Raw genomic sequence first — 19,689 nt, forward strand, 5'->3', positions numbered from 1 at the left:
GCAGCTCCCATCTGCTCCTGTGTTCCAATCCGAATAACATAAAACGAATATTTTTTTCGTTCCAACCTATCCAGACAGTGAAAGTTTCATTCAGGCAAGGATAAGAGAAGGTCCATTCTGTATATACAGGTGGTGAGTTGGGCTCTGTGTTCAGGATGAGGGTCACTTGTGATTTTCATTCCATTAGTCTGACAACGTGTGATCAGGAGGGCAAAACTTTCCCTGTTGTTCTCTCCTCTTATCATTATGGTAAATGTCAGGCTCAATGCGGCAGGAATAGTTCAAATGAGTGAGCGATAGAAGGAAGATCAAAATGTGCCGGTTATGTTCTGAAATTTATTCCCACAATTGGCTGATTTCTCACATATTCTCGTTTGAAACGGTTATCTTTCTTTTTTCTACCGTTGTTTCTTTCTTTCTTCCCTCAGGCTCTCTTTCTCCGCTCTCACTGACTCGCTAACACCGGTTCTCCCGATTTTATTTGTTGTCCTCTTGCACTGTTTCCCCTCAGGCTCGCACGCTTTTCTCAGACTTGCATTGCCTGAGCGCGTTTCTCCACCTCAGGACGACCCATAGCGCTTTAGAAACAATGAAAGCCCACGGACAACCTCAGGATGCTCCAGTTCTCCAGCTTCAACCCTAACCACATTAAAGAAGCCATCACCTATGGACAAGCCCTGCAAATACACAGGATCTGCTCAGCCGAGGAGGAACGTGATGGACACCTACAGACGCTGAAAGACGCCCTCGTAAGAACAGGATATGACGCTCGACTCGTCGATTGACAGTTCCGACAGGCCACAGCAAAAAATAGCACAGAACTCCTCAGAAGACAAACATGGGACACAACCAACAGAGTACCCTTCGTCGTCCAGTACTTCCCCAGAGCGGAGAAACTATGCCATGCACTTTGCAGCCTTCACCATGTCATCGATGACGATGAACACCTCGCTAAGTCCATCCCCACGCCTGCACTACTCACCTTCAAACAGCCACCTAAACTCAAACAGACCATCGTTCGCAGCAAATTACCCAGCTTTCAGGAGAACAGCGACCAAGACACCACACAACACTGCCACAGCAAACTCTGCAAGACATGCCAGAGCATCAACACAGATAACATCATCACACGTGAGGCACCACCCACCAGGTACATGGTACATACTCATGTGACTCGGCCAACATTGTCTACCTCATACGTTGCAGTAAAGGTTGCCCCGGTGCATGGTACATCGGCCAGACCATGCAGACACTGCGACAACGGATGGATGGACACCACGCAACAATCACCAGGCAGGAGTGTTTCCTACCAGTCGGGGAACACTTCAGCAGTCAAGGACATTCAGCCTCCGATCTTCGGGTAAGCATTCTCCAAGGCGGCCTTCAAGACACATGACAATGCAAAATCCTAGAGCAGAAATTGATAGACAAGTTCTGCACTCATGAGGACGGCCTCAACCGGGATCTTGGGTTCATCTTACGCTACATGTAACTCCACCTGACATAGGGTCATCCAGACTCGAGTCGCCATTGATTTGTCCTCTCTACACAGGTGCGGCTGGACCTGCTGTGATTTCTAGCAAAAAACAATGTTTATTTGTCTGTTTTTTGTTTTCCTTACAGACCCCAGCATCTGCAACATTTGACCCCTTGTGACCCCACCACATTGTTCTTTGATGTAATGTTTTCCTGACTGACCTGTTTGGACACCATTCACACCTTTGATTGCTGTGATTATCTCTCTGCCGAGGTGTGATCAATGGCAGTTAGAAAGATTACCTGTAATCATCTAGCATTATTCTCTGACTATATAAGCTGAGCCTTTATGCATCTCTCCACTTCACCTGATGAAGGATCAGCGCTCCGAAAGCTTGTGATTTCAAATAAAACTGTTGGACTATAACCTGGTGTTGTGTGACTTCTTACATATATTCAAGAAGGAGTTGGATATATTGCTTAAGGCTAAAGGGATCAAGGGTATTGGGGAGAAAGCAGGGACAGGGTACTGAATTTGGATGATCAACCATGATCACATTGAATGCCGGAGCAGGCTCGAGGGGCCGAATGGCCTACTCCTGCTCCTTTCTTCTATGTTTCTATGTTTATCGCTTTCACTTCTGATCATTATTTGCAATGCAATATGACATTGCAATTGCACCTCACTTCACATTGTAGCTGTCATTTGCAATTCAATTGCACATTGGAATGGAATATCACTGCAACATAATCGTAATTTGCAATGCAATAGCACATTGCAATGGAATATCAATTTGCAATATAATTGACATTTGTAATGCAGTAGCACATTGCAATGTAGTATCACTTTGCAATATAACCGTCACTTGCAATGAAATAGGACTTTGCAAGGGAATATCACTTTGTAGTATGATCGTCATTTGCAATGCAATAGAACATGGCAATGGAATATCACTTTGCAATATAAAAGTCATTTGCAATGCAATCAAACATTGCAATGGAACATAACTTTTCAATGTAATAGTCATTGCAATGCAGTGGAACTTTGCAAAGGAATATCACTTTGCTATATAATAGCAATTTGCAATGTAATTTAAAAATAAAATGGAATATCGCTTTGCCTCCTGACCATCATTACAGTGCAATAGGACTTGGCAATTGAACCTCATTTTGCATTGTAGCAGACATTTGCAATGCAAATGCTCATTGACATGGAATATCACTTTGCAAAATAATAGTAATTTGCAATACAATAGAACATTGCAATGGAATATCACTTTGCAGTATGACAGTCATTTGCAATGCAAATTGATCGTCATTTGCAACAATGCAATGGAATATCACGTTCCAATATAATTGACATTTGCAATGCAATAGAAAATTGCAAGGAGTATCACTTTGCAATATAATCGTAATTTGCAATTCAAAAGAACTTTGGAATGAAATATCACTTTGCAATATAATAGTCATGGCAAAGCAATGGAACATAGCAACAGAATATTACTTTGTAATATACTAGTAACTGCAATGCAATGGAACATTGCACTGGAAAATCAGTTGGCATTATAATCGTCATTTGCAATGCAATAGAACATTGCAATGGAATATCGCTTTCTAATAAATCGTCATTTGCAATGCAATAGAACATTGCAGTGGAATATCACTTTGCAATATAATCGTCATTTGCAATGCAATAGCATATTGCAATGGAATATCACTTAGCAGTATAATAGTCATTTGTAATGAAGTATGACATTGCAATGGATTATTAACTTGCAACATAATAGTCATTTGCAAAACAATATCACATTATAATATAATATCAGTTTGCAATATGATTGTCAATTGCAATGCCATAGAACATTACAATGGATTAGCGCTTTGCAAAATAATAGTTATCTGCAATGCAATAGCACATTGCAATGGAATATCACTATTCAATATAATTGTCATTTGAAATGCAGTAGAGCATTGCAATGTAATTTTAACTTGCAATATTATATTAATTGGCAATGCAATAGGACGTTGCAATGAAATATCACTTTGCAACATAGTAGACATTTGCAATGCAACAGAACATTTTAATGGATTATCACGGCACTATCATTGTCATTTGCACTGCAATAGACCATTGCAATGGAAGATCACTTTGCAATATAAACGTCATTTGCGATGCAATCAAACATAGCAATGGAATATAAATTTGCAATGTAATTGTCATTGCAATGCAATGGAACATTGCAATGCAATATCAGTTTGCAATATAATACTCATTTGCAATTTAAGAGAAAATTACAATTTAATACCGCTTTGACTTCTAATCGTCATTTGCAATGCAATAGGACTTTGCAAATGAACCTCACTTTGCATTGTAGCAGTCATTTCCAATGCAATTGCACATTGCAATGGAATATCACTGCAATATGATCGTCATTTGCAATGCAATAGAACATTGCAGTGGAATATCAATTTGCAAGGTAACAGTAATTTGCAATGCAATGGCACATTGCAATGGAATATCACTTTGCAATAGAATTGATATTTGCAATGCAATAGAACATTGCACTGGAGTCTCACTGCAATATATTCGTCATTTGCAATGCAATAGAAGTTTGGAATGAAGTATTGCAATATAATAGACATTGCAATGCAATGGAACATTGCAATGGAATATTAATTTGCAATATACTAGTCATTGCAATGCAATGGAACACTGCACTGGAATATCGGTTTGAATTATAATAGTTATTAACAATGCAATAGAACATTGCAATGGAATATCACTTTGGAATATGATCGTCATTTGCAAAGCAGTACAATATTGCAATGGAACATCATTTTGCAATATAATCGTCATTTGCAATGCAATAGCACACTGCAATGGAATATCAGTTTGCAGTATAATAGTCATTAGCAATGCAATATGACATTGCAATGGACTAGTAACTTGCAATATAATAGTCCTTTGCAGAAAAATATCACATGTCAATATAATATCGCTTTTCAATATTATCGTCATTTGCAATGCAGTTGAACATTACAATGGATTAGCGTGTTGCAAAATAATAGTAATTTGCAATGCAATAGCACGTTGCAATGGAGTATCACTTTACAATGTAATTGTCATTTGAAATGCCATGGAATTTTGCAATGTAATATCAGTTTGCTAGATAATAGTCATTTTCAATGCAATAGAGCTTTGCAATGGAATATTACTTTGCAACATAACATTTTTTGCAACGCAATGAAACATTGCAATGATATATCAATTTAAGGGAATAGTCATTTGCAATGCAACAGAACAATGCAATGGAATAAGACATTGCAATGGAACATCACATTGCAACTTAGTGTTCATTGGCAATGTAACAGAACATTGCAATGGAAAAGCACTGCAATATAATCGTCATTTTCAATGCAATAAAGCATTGGAATGGAATTTCATTTTGCAATATAATAGTCATTTGCAATGCAATATGACATTGCAATGGACTATTAACTTACAACATAATAATCAATTGCAGAACAAAGTCACATTGCAATACAATATCGCTTTGCAATATTATCGTCATTTGCAATGCAGAACATTGCAATAGATTAGCGCGTTGCAAAATAATAGTAATCTGCAATGCAATGGAATTTTAACTTGCAATATTATATTTCATTGCAATGCAATAGGACGTTGCAATGGAATATCACTTTGCAACAAAGTAGTCATTTGCAATGCAACAGTACATTGTAATGGATTATCACTGCAATACAATCGTCATTTGCAAAGCAATAGAACATTGCAATGGAAAAACACTTTGCAGTAGAATCGTCATTTGCAATGCAAACAATCATTGCAATGAAATATAAATTTGCAATATAATAGTCATTAGCAATGTAATAGAAATTACAATGGAATATCGCTTTGACTCTGATCATCATTTGCAATGCAATAGGACTTTGCAATTGAACCTCACTTTGCATTGAAGCAGTCATTTGCAATGCAATTGCACATTGCAATGGAATATCACTGCAATATATTCGTCATTTGCAATGCAATAGAACATTGCAATGTAATATCACTGCAATATATTCGTCATTTACAAAGTAATAGAACACTAAAATGAGTATCACTTTGCAATATAACAGTCGTTGCAATGCAATGGAACCTGGCAATGAATTTATAATTTGAAATATATATTAGTCATTGCAATGCAGTGGAAAATTGCAGTGCCATATCAGTTTGCAATATAAAAGTCATTTGCAATGCAATAGCACTTTGCATTGGAATATCACTTTGCAATATAGCAATGAATATCACTGCCATATATTCGTCAGTTGCAATGCAATGGAATATCACTGCAATATAATCGTCATTTGCAATTCAATAGAACATTGCAGTGGAATATCACATTGCAATATAATAGTAATTTGCAATGCAATAGCACATTCCAATGGAATATCTCTTTGCAATATGATAATCATTTGCAATGCAATAGCACGTTGCCATGGAATATCCCATTGCAATATAATTGACATTTGCAATGCAATAGAGCATTGCAATGGAGTATCACTTTGCAATATAATTGTCATTCGCAATACAATAGTTCTTTGGAATGAAATACCAATTTGCAATATAATAGTCATTGCAATGCGACGGAACATTGCAGTAGAATGTTACTTTGTAATGTAATAGTCATTGCAATGCAATGGATTATTGCACTGGAATATCGATTTGCAATATAGTAGTCATTTACAATGCAACAGAACATTGCAATGGAATAAGACATTGCAATGGAATATCACTTTGCAACATAGTATTCATTGGCAATGCAACAGCACCTTGCAATGGAATAGCTCTGCATAATAATCGTCCTTTGCAATGCAATAGAGCACGGTAATGGAATATGACTTTGCAACATAATTGTCATTGCAATGCATTGGAACATTGCAATGGAATATGGCTTTGCAATATGATCATCATTTGCAATGCAATAGAACATTGAAATGGAATATCACTTTGCAATATTATATTCATTTGCAATGCAATAGAACATTGCAATGGAGTATCACTTTGCAATATAATAGTCATTACAATGCAATGGAACACTCTAATGGAATAATAACTGTCATTGCAATGTAATACAACAAGTAATGGAATATCAGTTAGCAATGAATAGTCATTTTCAATGCAATAGAACATTACAGTGGAATATCACTGCAATACAATCGTCATTTGCAATGCAATAGCATATTTTAATGGAATATCACTTTGCAATATAATAGTCATTTGCAATGCAATAGAACATTGAAATATATATTAGGCATTTCAATGCAACGGAACATTGCAATGCAATAGCACTTTGCAATGGTATATCACTTTGCAACATAGTATTCATTTTCAATAACATTGCACATTGCAGTGGAATTTCACTGCAGTATAACCATCATTGGCAATGCAATATAACATTGCAATGGAATATCGCTTTGCAATATAATAGTCATTTGCAATGTAATAGGACATTGCAATGGATTATTGAATTGCAATATTATATTCATTTGCACTGACATAACACATTGCAATGGAATATTGTTTTGCAATATGATCGTCATTTGCAAAACAATAGGACATTGCAATGGAATATCACTTTGCAATAAAATAGTGATTGCAATGCAATGGAACATTGCAATGGAATATTACTTTGCAACATATCAGTCATTGCAATGCAATGAAACATTGCAATGGAATAACAGTTGGCAATATAATAATCATTTGAAAAGCAATAGCACATTGCAATGGAATATCACTTTGCAATATAATAGTCATTTGCAATGCAATACGACATTGCAATGGACTATTACCTTGTAATTTAAAAGTCATATGCAAGAGAAAAGCACATTGCAAAGGTATATCGCTTTCCAATATGATCGTCATTTGCAATGCAATAGAATATTGCAATGAAATATCGCTTTGCAATATAATAGTCATTTGCAATGCAACAGGGCATTGAAGTGGAATATCAGTGCAGTATAATCGTCATTTCCAATTGCAATAGAATATTGCAGTGGAATATCAATTCGAAATATAATAGTCATTGCAATACAGTAGGACATTGCAATGGAATATCACTTTGCAATATAATAGTCAATTGCAATGCAATAGCAAAATTGCAATGGAATATCACTTTGCAATAGTCAATTGCGATGCAATAGGAAAATTGCAATGGAATATCACTTTGCAATAAAATAGTCATTTGCAATGCAATAGAGCATTGCAATGGGATATCAGTTTGCAATATAATAATGATTTGCAATTCAACAGAACATTGCAATGAAATATCGCATTGCAATATGATCATCATTTGCAAAGCAGTAGGACTTTGCAATGTAATATCGCTTTGCAATAAAGTAGTCATTTGCAGTGGAATTACACATTGCAATGGAATATCACTGCAATATAATCGTCATATGCAATGCAATAGAACATTGCAATAGAATATCACCTTGAAATATAATAGTCTGTTGCAATGCAAAAGCACATTGCACAGGATTATTGCCTTGCAATTTGAACGTCATTTGCAATGCAATGGAACATTGCAATGGAATATCACTTTGCATTTTAATAGTAATTTGCAATGTAATTGCACATTGAAATGGAATTTTACTGCTGCATAATCGTCACTTGCAATGCAGTAGAATATTGCAATGGAATATCACTTTGCAAAATAACAGGCATTTGAAATGCAATAGAACATTGCAATGAAATATCACTTTGCAATATAATTGTCATTTGCAATGCAATAGAACATTGCAATGGAATATCACTGCAAAATATTCGTCATTTGTAATGCAACTGCACATTGCAATGGAATACAGCTTTGCAATATGATTGTCATTTGCAATGCAACATATCTTTGCAGAGGAATATCACTTTGCAATATAATAGCCATTTGCAATGCAATGGAACATTGCAATGCAAGTGAACATTGCAATGTAATATCACTTTGCAATACAGTCGTCACTTGCAGTGCAGTAGCACATTGAAAAGGAATATCTCTTCGAAATATAATAGTCATTTCAAATGCATTAGCACACTGCAATGGAATATCGCTTTGCAATACAGTCGGCATTTTAAAAAAAATATTCATTGATGGGATGTGGGCATCGCTGGCTAGGTCTGCATTTAATACCCATCCCTAATTGCCCTTGAGAAGATGGTGGTGAGCCGCCTTCTTGAACCGCTGCAGTCCATATGGTGTAGGTACACCCACAATGCTGTTAGGAAGAGAGTTTCAGGATTTTGGCCCAGCGACAGTGAAGGAATGGTGATACAGGTCCAAGTCAGGACAGTGTGTGGCTTGGAGGGGAAGTTGTAGGTGGTGAAGTTCCCATGCGTCTGCTGCCCTTGTCCTTCTAAGTGGTAGAGGTCATGTGTTTGGCAGGTGCTGTTGAAGGAGCTTTGGCGAGTTGCTGCAGTGCACCTTGTAGATGGCACACACTGCAGCCACAGTGTGCTGCTGGTGGAGGGTGTGAATGTTGAAAGTGGCGGATGGAGTGCCAATCAAGCGGGCTGCTTTTTCCTTAATGGTGTCCAGCTTCTTGACTGTTGTTGGAGCTGCACTCGTCCAGGCAAGTGGGGAGTATTCCATCACATTCCTGACTTGTGCCTTGTAGATGGTGGAAAGGCTTTGGGGAGTCAGGAGGTGAGACACTCGCCACAGAATTCCCAGCCTCTGACCTGCTCTTGTAGCCACACTATTTATATGGCTGGTCCAGTTCAGTTTCTGATCAATGGTAACCCCCAGGAAGTTGATAGTGGGGGATTCTGCGATGATCATGCCATTGAATGTCAAGGGGAGATGGTTAGATTCTCGCGTGTTGGAGATGGTCATTGCCTGGCACTTGTGTGGTGCGAATGTTACTTGCCACTTTTCTGCCCAAGTCTGAATATTGCCCAGGTCTTGTTGCATATGGACATGGACTGCATCAGTATCTGACGAGTCTTGAATGGTGCTGAACAGTGTGCAATCATCAGCAAACATCCCCACTTCTGACCTTATGATGGAGGGAAGGTCATTGATGAAACAGCTGAAGATGGTTGGAACTAGGACACTGCCCTGAGGAACTCCTGCAATTATGTCATGTGATTGAGATGAATGACCTGCAACAACCACAGCCAACTTCCTTTGTGCTAGGTATGATTCCAACCAATGGAGAGTTTTCCCCTTGATTCCCATTGACTTCAATTTTGCTAGGGCTCCTTGCTACCACACTTGATCAAATGCTGCCTTGATGTCAAGGGCAGTCACTCTCACCTCACCTCACCTCACAATATTACATTGCAATGGAATATCACTTTGCAATATAGTATTCATTAGCAATGCAATAGAACATTGCAATGGGATATCAGTTTGCAATATATTAATGATTTACAATGCAATAGAACATTGCAATGAAATATTGCATTGCAATATGTTCATCATTTACAAAGCAGTTGGACTTTGCAATGGAACATCACTTTGCAATACAGTAGTCATTTGCAATGCAATTGCACACTGCCATGGAATATCACTGCAATATAATCGTCATTTGCAATGCAATACAACATTGCCATATAATATCACCTTGCAATATAATAGTCGGTTGCAATGCAATAGCACATTGCAATGGAAAAGTGCCTTGCTGTTTGATCATCATTTGCAATGCAATAGAACATTGCAATGGAATATCACTTGGTTGCTCACAGTCCCGTATCATTCTTTTTCGGTTTAAAACGGGAGTGCTTACAGTCCCGGATCATTCTTTTGCAGTATAAAAGTCATTGCAATGCAATGGAACTTTGCTTTGGAATATTAGTTTGCAGCATAATCGTCATTGGCAATGCAATAGAAAATTTCAATGGAATGTCACTGCTGTATAATCGTCATTTTTAATGCAATAGAGCATTGCAATTAAATATCAATCTGCAATATAATAGTCCTCTGCTTTGCATTTGTGATGCGCTATCAACAATACCAAAGACTAAAAAATGGACTTATATGAAGTAGGCTTTTATTGACTAAGAACTAGAGCATGCCTCTGCTAGTGAATCCATCCTAAGAGCTCCCGGGGGAAGGGTGGTGAGTCACCTTTATACCCGGGCTTAGGGGTGGAGCCAGGGGCTGAGACATGCCTGGACTTGTACAGGGTTAACAGTGGTTTACCACACAGGCATGTACAGGTTAACAGTGGTTTACCACATTCACCCCTCATTTAAAAAAGAGTCCGGCGGGCTGAAGTGTTTCAAAAGTTCGTACACGAAAGTCTCTCCGGTGGTCTTGTCTGCTGTAATGATCTTCCTGGTGCCGGTAGCGGTGGTTCTTTGCCTGTGGCCGCTTCTCGCATGGGACGGAGCACTGGCATGTCGTCCTCTCGGGGTAGGGATGGCACCGGCATGTCGTCAGTTCATGGTAGACACCCCGGTGGTGCGTTGAGGGTAGTGGTGGTGGGTGGAGGTAGTGGATGGTGATCAATGGTGTTTCGGGTGGTACCTGAGGGTGTGAGGTCTCAAATTGAGACTGTGTCCTCCCGCCCATCAGGACACCCCACGTAGGCGTACTGTGGGTTGGCGTGGAGGAGGTGAACCTTTTTTGACCAGGGGGTCCGTCTTATGGCTCCTCACGTGTTTCCTGAGCAGGACGGGTCCCGGAGACGTCAGCCATGGCGTTAGTGATGTCCCCGAGGTGGATTTCCTGGAGAAGACGAACATCTTCTCGTGAGGGGTGGCGTTTGTGGCAGTACAGAGCAGTGATCATATGGAGTGGAGCGCATCGGGGAGGACATCTTGCCAGCGGGAGATTGGGAGGCCCTTGGGTTTTAGGGCGAGCATGGATGTCTTCCACACCGTTGCATTCTCCCTCTCTACCTGTCCATTACCCCGGGGGTTGTAGCTGGTAGTCCTGCTCATGGCTATGCCCTTCTCGAGCAGGTACTGGCGCAGCTCGTCGCTCATGAACGACGAGCCCCTGTCGCTGTGGATGTAATTGGGGAAGCCAAATATGGCGAACAGGTCATGGAGGCACCTGATGACTGTGGCGCTGGTCATGTCCGGGCAGGGGATGGCGAAGGAGAAATGGGAGTACTCGTCAATAATATTGAGGAAGTACGTGTTGTGGTCAGAGGAGGGAAGGGGCCCCTTGAAATCGAAGCTGAGACGTTCGAAGGGGCGGGTGGCTTTAATTAGGTGTGCCCTGTCTGGCCTATAAAAATGCGGTTTGCATTCGGCGCAGACCTGGCAGTTCCTGGTCATGGTCCTGACCTCCTCGATGGAGTAAGGCAGGTTGCGAGCTTTAATAAAGTGGAAGAACCTGGTGAACCCCGGGTGGCAGAGATCATTGTGGAGGGTCCGCAGCCTATCGACATGTGCGTTGGCACATGTCCCACGGGATAGGGCGTCTGGGGGCTCATTAAGTTTCCCGGGCCGGTATAAGATATCGTAGTTGTAGGGGGATAACTCGATCCTCCACCACAATATCTTATCATTTTTGATTTTCCCCCTTTGTCTGTTATTAAACATAAATGCTACTGAACGTTGGTCAGTGAGCAGGGCGAAACGTTTACCGGCCAGGCAATGCCTCCAGTGCCGTACAGCCTCCACTATCGCCTGGGCCTCCTTCTCGACTGAGGACTGTCGAATTTCGGGGCCCTGGAAGGTCCGTGAAAAGAAGGCCATGGGTCTCCCTGCCTGGTTAAGGGTTGCGGCTAGGGCAAATTCGGATGCATCGCTCTCCACTTGGAAAGGGATGGACTCATCCACTGCGTGCATTGTGGCCTTCGCAATGTCCTCTTTTATGAGGGTGAAGGCCGCATGGGCCTCTGCCATCAGGGGGACGGAGGTTGACTTGATGAGGGGCCGGGCTTTGTCCGCATAGTTGGGCACCCACTGGGCGTAGTAAGAGAAGCATCCTAGGCATCTCTTCAGGGCTTATAGGCAGTGGGGGGGGTAGTTCCAGGAGGGGGTGCATTCAGTCGGGGTCGAGGCCGATGACTCCGTTTTCCACAACGCAGCCAAGAATAGCGAGGCGCGTGGTGCGGAACATACATTTTTCTCTGTTGTATGTCAGATTCAGCCGTTGGGCCATACGGAGGAATTTTTCTAGGTTGGCGTCATGGTGCTGCCGGTCATGGCCGCAGATGGTTACGTTGTCTAGATAGGGGAAGGTGGCCTGCAGCGTGTGCTGGTCAACCACCCGGTCCATCTCCCTTTGGAAGACCGAGACCCCGTTGGTGACGCCGAAGGGGACTCGGAGGAAGTGGTAGAGGTGACCGTCAGCCTCGAAGGCCTTGTACTGGCAGTCCTCAGGCCTGATGGGGAGCTGGTGGTATGCCGACTTCAGATCAATCGTCGAGAATACCCGCTATTGTGCTATCTGGTTGACCATGTCAGATATGCGGGGAAGTGGGTATGCGTCTAATTGCGTGTATCGATTGATCGTCTGGCTGTAATCAATAACCAGGCGCTGTTTTTCGCAGGTCTTTCCTACCACCACTTGGGCTCGCCATGGGCTGGTGCTGCCCTCGATAATCCCTTCTCTCAGGAGTCTTTGTACTTCTGATTTAGTAAAGCTCCTATCCCCGGCACTGTACCGCCTGCTTTTAGTAGCAATTGGCTTGCATTCTTTGGCAAGGTTAGCGAACAACGGGGGGGGTTTGACCTTCAGGTTGGACAGGCTGCATATTTGCGCGGCGCCATGTTTAAATTCTGCTGGCTGCAGACAGTAAGTTTGGGCAGGGGCCCGCCATATGCCATCGTGATGCTCTCCAGATGGCACTGGAAGTCTAATCCTAGCAGTACGGGAGCGCAGAGCTGTGGCAGGACGAGAAATTTAAACTCTCTGTACTCCACGCCATTCACAGTCAGAGTCGCTACACAGTAGCTGCCGACATCCACCGTATGGGACTTTGAGGCCATAAAGACCTGGTGGCGTGTGCGCATAACCTATAGGGAGTAGCGTCGCACCATGTCGCGGTGGATGAAGCTCTCCGTGCTTCCTCAGTCGAAAAGGCAATTTGTGGCATGGCCATTTACCTTTACATTCATCATGGACCTGGCTAGTTGATGGGGCCTAGATTGGTCCAGGGTGATGGAGGCCATTGTCGAAGTCGGTGGGTCGCTGTTGTATTTGCCCGCGGCGAGGGCCTGGTCCCGAGATGTTGTCCAAGATGGCGGCTCCCACTCGGCTGGTGGTGTCCAAAATGGCGGCCCGCACGGCTCACACGTGGTTGGTGGGGTCCAAAATGGCGGCCTGTATGGTTCACATGCGGCGCTGCTGGAATTGGAGGTCAATTTCTCCTTGCACACTCTCGCGTAGTGGCCTTTCTTGCCGCATCTGGAGCAGGTCGTGTCCTTTGCTGGGCATTGCTGCCTGGGGTGCTTGGCCTGGCCACAGAAGTAGCATTCTGGCCTCTGGTCATTGCAGCTGTAGTTGGGCTGCTGGCGGCTTGTGGCCTTACCGGATCCCAAGATCGCTGCTCCCATGGCATCCACGTGGCCATCCAGTCAGGGGGGTAGGCGTCCATGTACTGGAGGGCCACGTCTAACGAGTTAGCGAGGGCCACCGTCTTCTGCAGGTCGAGCCCCCTCTGTTCCAGCAGCCTCTGCCGAGTATAGTTGGACCTGATGCCGGATACGTAGGCATCTCGGATCAGGTCTTCCGTGCATTCCTTGGCCATCACCACTTTGCAATTACAGTCCCGGCCGAGGACTCTCAGTGCAGTAAATATTCAGCGCCCGATTCCCCGGGGCGCTGTTTTCGGGTAGCCAGGAGGTGTCTGGCGTAGACATCATTAACAGGCCTCACGTATTGTTCCTTTAGCATCGCGATGGCAGCCGCGTAAATAGTGGCGTCTCGGATGATCGAGTAGACTCGGTGGCTCACCCGTGAGTTCAAGACAAGCCGTTTCGCATCATCTGTAGTGACAGTAGTGCTGGAGGCCTCCAGGAAGGCTTCAAAACAGCTCAGCCAGTGTTCAAAGTTATTGGCTGCATCTGCTGCTTGAGGATCCAGGTCTAAACGTTCTGGCTTCAAGATTTGCTCCATGTTGAAAATTAGTCAATAAAATTGATGCGCTATCAACAATACCAAAGACTATGAAATGGACTTATATGAAGTAGGCTTTTATTGGCTAAGATCTAGAGCATGCCTCTGCTAGTAAATCCATCCGAAGAGCTCCCGGGGGAAGGGTGGTGAGTCACCTTTATACCCGGGCTTAGGGGTGGAGCCATGGGCTGAGACATGCCTGGACTTGTACAGGGTTAACAGTGGTTTACCACACAGGCATATACAGGTTAACAGTGGTTTACCACAATTTGTACATTGCAATGGAATATCACTGAAAAATAATTGTCATTTTCAATGCAATAGAACATTGCAATGGGTATCACCTTGCAATATTATAGTTAGTGGCAATGCAATAGCACATTGCAATGGAATATTGCCCTGCAATGTGCTCGTCATTTGCAATGCAACACAACATTGCAATGCATTATCACTGCAATTTATTTGACAATTGTAGTGAAGTAGCAGATTGCAATGGAACATTGCTTTGCAATATGACCATTATTTGCAATGCAAAATACACTGCAATGGAATACCACTTTGCAATACAATAACCATTTGCATTGCAGTAGCAAATTGCAATGGAATATCACTTTGCAAAATAACAGTCATTTGAAATGCAATAGAACATTGCAATGGAATATCATTGCAAAATATTCGTCATTTGTAATGCAACTGCACATTGCAATGGAATACAGCTTTGCAATATGATCATCATTTGCAATGCAACATAACTTTGCAAAGGAATATCACTTTGCAATATAATAGCCATTTGCAATGCAATAGAACATTGGAATGCAAGTGAACATTGCAATGTAATATCACTTTGCAATACAGTAGCCACTTGCAGTGCAGTAGCACATTGAAAAGGAATATCTCTTAGAAATATAATAGTCATTTCAAATGCATTAGCACACTGCAATGGAATATCGCTTTGCAATACTTTCGGCATTAAAAAAAAAAATATTCATTGATGGGATGTAGGCATCGCTGGCTGCCTAGGTCTGCATTTAATGCCCATCCCTAATTGCCCTTGAGAAGATGGTGGTGAGCCACCTTCTTGAACCGCTGCAGTCAATATGGTGTAGGTACACCCACAATGCTGTTAGGAAGGGAGTTCCAGGATTTTGGCCCAGTGACAGTGAAGGAATGGCGATACAGGTCCAAGTTAGGATGCTGTGTGGCTTGGAGGGGAAGTTGTAGGTCGTGAAGTTCCCATGCATCTGCTGCCCTTGTCCTTCTAAGTGGTAGAGATCATGTGTTTGGAAGGTGCTGTTGAAGGAGCTTTAGCGAGTTGCTGCAGTGCATCTTGTAGATGGTACACACTGCAGCCACAGTGTGCCGATCGTGGAGGGAGTGAATGTTGAAGGTGGTGGATGGAGTGCCAATCAAGCGGGCTGCTTTATCCTGAATGGTGTCAAGCTTCTTGAGTTTTGTTGGAGCTGCACTCATCCAGGCAAGTGGAGAGTATTCCATCACACTCCTGACTTGTGCCTTGTAGATGGTGGAAACGCTTTGGGGAGTCAGAAGGTGAGACACTCGCCGCAGAATTCCCAGCCTCTGGCCTGCTCTTGTAGCCACAGTATGTATATGGCTGGTCCAGTTCAGTTTCTGATCAATGGTAACCCCCAGGATGTTGATAGTGGGGGATTCTGCGATGATAATGCCATTGAATGTCAAGGGGAGATGGTTAGAGCCTCGCTTGTTGGAGATGGTCGTTGCCTGGCTCTTGTGTGGTGCAAATGTTACTTGCCACTTGTCAGCCCAAGTCTGAATGTTGTCCAGGTCTTGCTGCATATGGACATGGACTGGGTCAGTATCTGATGAGTCTCGAATAGTGCTGAACAGTGTGCAATCATCAGCGAACATCCCCACTTCTGACATTATGATGGAGGGAAGGTCATTGATGAAACAGCTGAAGATGGTTGGGCCTAGGACACTGCGCTGAGGAACTCCTGCAATGATGTCATGTGATTGAGATGAATGACCTGCAACAACCACAGCCAACTTCCTTTGTGCTAGGTATGATTCCAACCAATGGAGAGTTTTCCCCTTGATTCCCATTGACTTCAGTTTTGCTAGGGCTCCTTGCTACCACACTTGTTCAAATGCTGCCTTGATGTCAAGGGCAATCACTCTCACCTCACCTCACCTCACAATATTACATTGCAATGGAATATCACTTTGTAATGTAGTATTCATTTGCAATGCAATAGAACATTGCAATGGGATATCAGTTTGCAATATATTAATGATTTACAATGCAATCGAACATTGCAATGAAATATCGCATTGCAATATGATCATCATTTGCAAAGCAGTAGGGCTTTGCAATGGAACATCACTTTGCAATACAGTAGTCATTTGCAATGCAATTGCACATTGCCATGGAATATCACTGCAATATAATCGTCATTTGCAATGCAATACAACATTGCAATATAATATCACCTTGCAATATAATAGTCGGTTGCAATGCAATAGCACATTGCAATGGAATAGTGCCTTGCTGTTTGATCGTCATTTGCAATGAAATATCACTTTGCATTATAAAAGTCATTGCAATGCAATGGAACTTTGCTTTGGAATATTAGTTTGCAGCATAATCGTCATTTGCAATGCAATAGAAAATTTCAATGGAATGTCACTGCTGTATAATCGTCATTTTTAATGCAATAGAGCATTGCAATTAAATATCAATCTGCAATATAATAGTCATCTGCTTTGCATTTGTACATTGCAATGGAATATCACTGAAAAATAATTGTCATTTTCAATGCAATAGAACATTGCAATGGGTATCACCTTGCAATATAATAGTGGCAATGCAATAGCACATTGCAATGGAATATTGCCCTGCAATGTGCTCGTCATTTGCAATGCAACAGAACATTTCAATGCATTATCACTGCAATTTATTTGACAATTGTAGTGAAGTAGCAGATTGCAATGGAACATTGCTTTGCAATATGACCATCATTTGCAGTGCAAAATACATTGCAATGGAATACCACTTTGCAATACAATAACCATTTGCATTGCAGTAGCAGATTGCAATGGAATATCACTTCGCAATATAATAGTCATTTGAATTGCAATAGTGATTTGCAATGGAATATCGCTTTGCAAAATGATTGTCATTTGCATTGCTCTAAAATATTGCAACAGAATATCACTTTACAATAAAGTGCTCATTTGCAATGCAATATAAAATTGCAATGGAATATCACTCCAATATAATCGTCATTTACAATGCAGTAGGATATTGCAATGTAATATTATTTTGCAATATATTCATTGCAATGCAATTGTGCATTGCAATGGATTATCACTCTGCAATATGATATGCATTTTCAATGCAATAGCACATTGCAATGGACTATTAACATCCAATATAATAGTCACTTGAAATGCAAAAGAACATTGCAATTGAAAATAGCTTTGCAATATAGTAGACCTTGCAATGAAGTAGAGCATTGCAATGGAAAATTACTGCAATACAATCATGGTTTGCAATGCAATAGAACAATGCAATGGAATATTGCTTTGTAATATGATCGTCATTTGCAATACGATAGAACATTGAAGTGGAATAACACTTTGCAATATAATAGTCATTTGCAATGCAATAGCACATTGAAAAGGATAATCGACTTGCAATGAGATCGTCATTTGCAATGCACTTTAAAATTGCATTGGCCTATAACTTTGCAGCATACTAGTCATTTCCAATGCAATAGAGCATTGCAAAGGAATGTTGCTTTGCAATATCAACTTGCAATATTAATTTAATTTGCAATGCAATACAACATTGCAACAGAATATCGCTGCAAGATAATCATCATTTGCAATGCAATAGAACATTGCAATGAAATATCACTCTGCAATATAATAGTCATTTGCCATGCAATTGTACATTGCAATGGAATATGACTGCAAAATAATCATCATTTTCAATTCAATAGTAATAAATCACACAACACCAGGTTATAGTCCAACAGATTTATTTGCAATCACAAGCTTTCAGAGCGCTGCTCCTTTATCAGGTGAAGTGGAGAGATGCATAGAAACACAGCTTATATAGTCAGAGAATAATGTCAGATGTTTACAGGTAATCTTTCTAACTGACATTTATCACACCTCGGCAGAGAGATAATCACAGCAATCAAAGGTGTAAATGGTGTCCAAACAGGTCAGTCAGGAAAACATTACATCAAAGAACAATGAGGTGGGGTCACAAGGGATCAAATGTTGCAGATGCTGGGGTCTGTATGAAAAACAAAAAAAAAGACAAAAAACATTTTTTTTGCTGGAAATCACAGCAGGTCCGGCCGCATCTGTGTGGAGAGAACAAGCCAATGATGCTTAGTGTCTGGACCACATCAATACAATAGAACATTGCAATCGAATATCACCTTGCAATATAATAGTCAGTTGAAATGCAATAGCACATTGCAATAGGAATATTGCTCTGCAATGTGATCGTCATTTGCAATGCAATAGAACAATGGAATGGATTATTACTGCAATACATTTGACATTTGAAGTGCAATGGCACATTGCAATGGAATATTGATTTGCAATATGATCATCATTTGCAATGCAAAAGATACTGCAATGGAATATCACTTTGCAACATAGTAGTCATTTTCAATGCAACAGAACATTGCAAAGGATAAATGCTTTGCAATACAATAGTCAATTGCAATGCAATAGAAAATGGCAATGCAATAGAACATTGCAATGGAATATCACTTTGCAATACAATAGTCATTTGCAGTGCAGTAGCACATTGCAATGGAATATCACTTCGCATTATATTAGTCATTTGAATTGAAATAGCGAATTGCAATGGAATATCGCATTGCAAAATGATCTTCATTTGCATTGCAATAAGATATTGCAACGGAATAACACTTTGCAATATAGTACTCATTTGCAATGCAATAGAAAAATGCAATGGAATGTCACTCCAATATAATCATCATTTGCAATGCAATCGGATATTGCAATAGAATATTAGTTTGCTATATAAACATAGAAACATAGAAGATAGCAGCAGCAGTAGGCTATTCGGCCCCTCGAGCCCGCTCCGCCATTCAATGTGATCATGGCTGATCATCCAAAT

Source organism: Somniosus microcephalus, unplaced genomic scaffold (assembly GCF_052327205.1).
Source record: "Somniosus microcephalus isolate GS21.2 unplaced genomic scaffold, FLI_Smic_1.0 unresolved_chr6, whole genome shotgun sequence".
Lineage (NCBI taxonomy): Eukaryota > Metazoa > Chordata > Chondrichthyes > Squaliformes > Somniosidae > Somniosus > Somniosus microcephalus.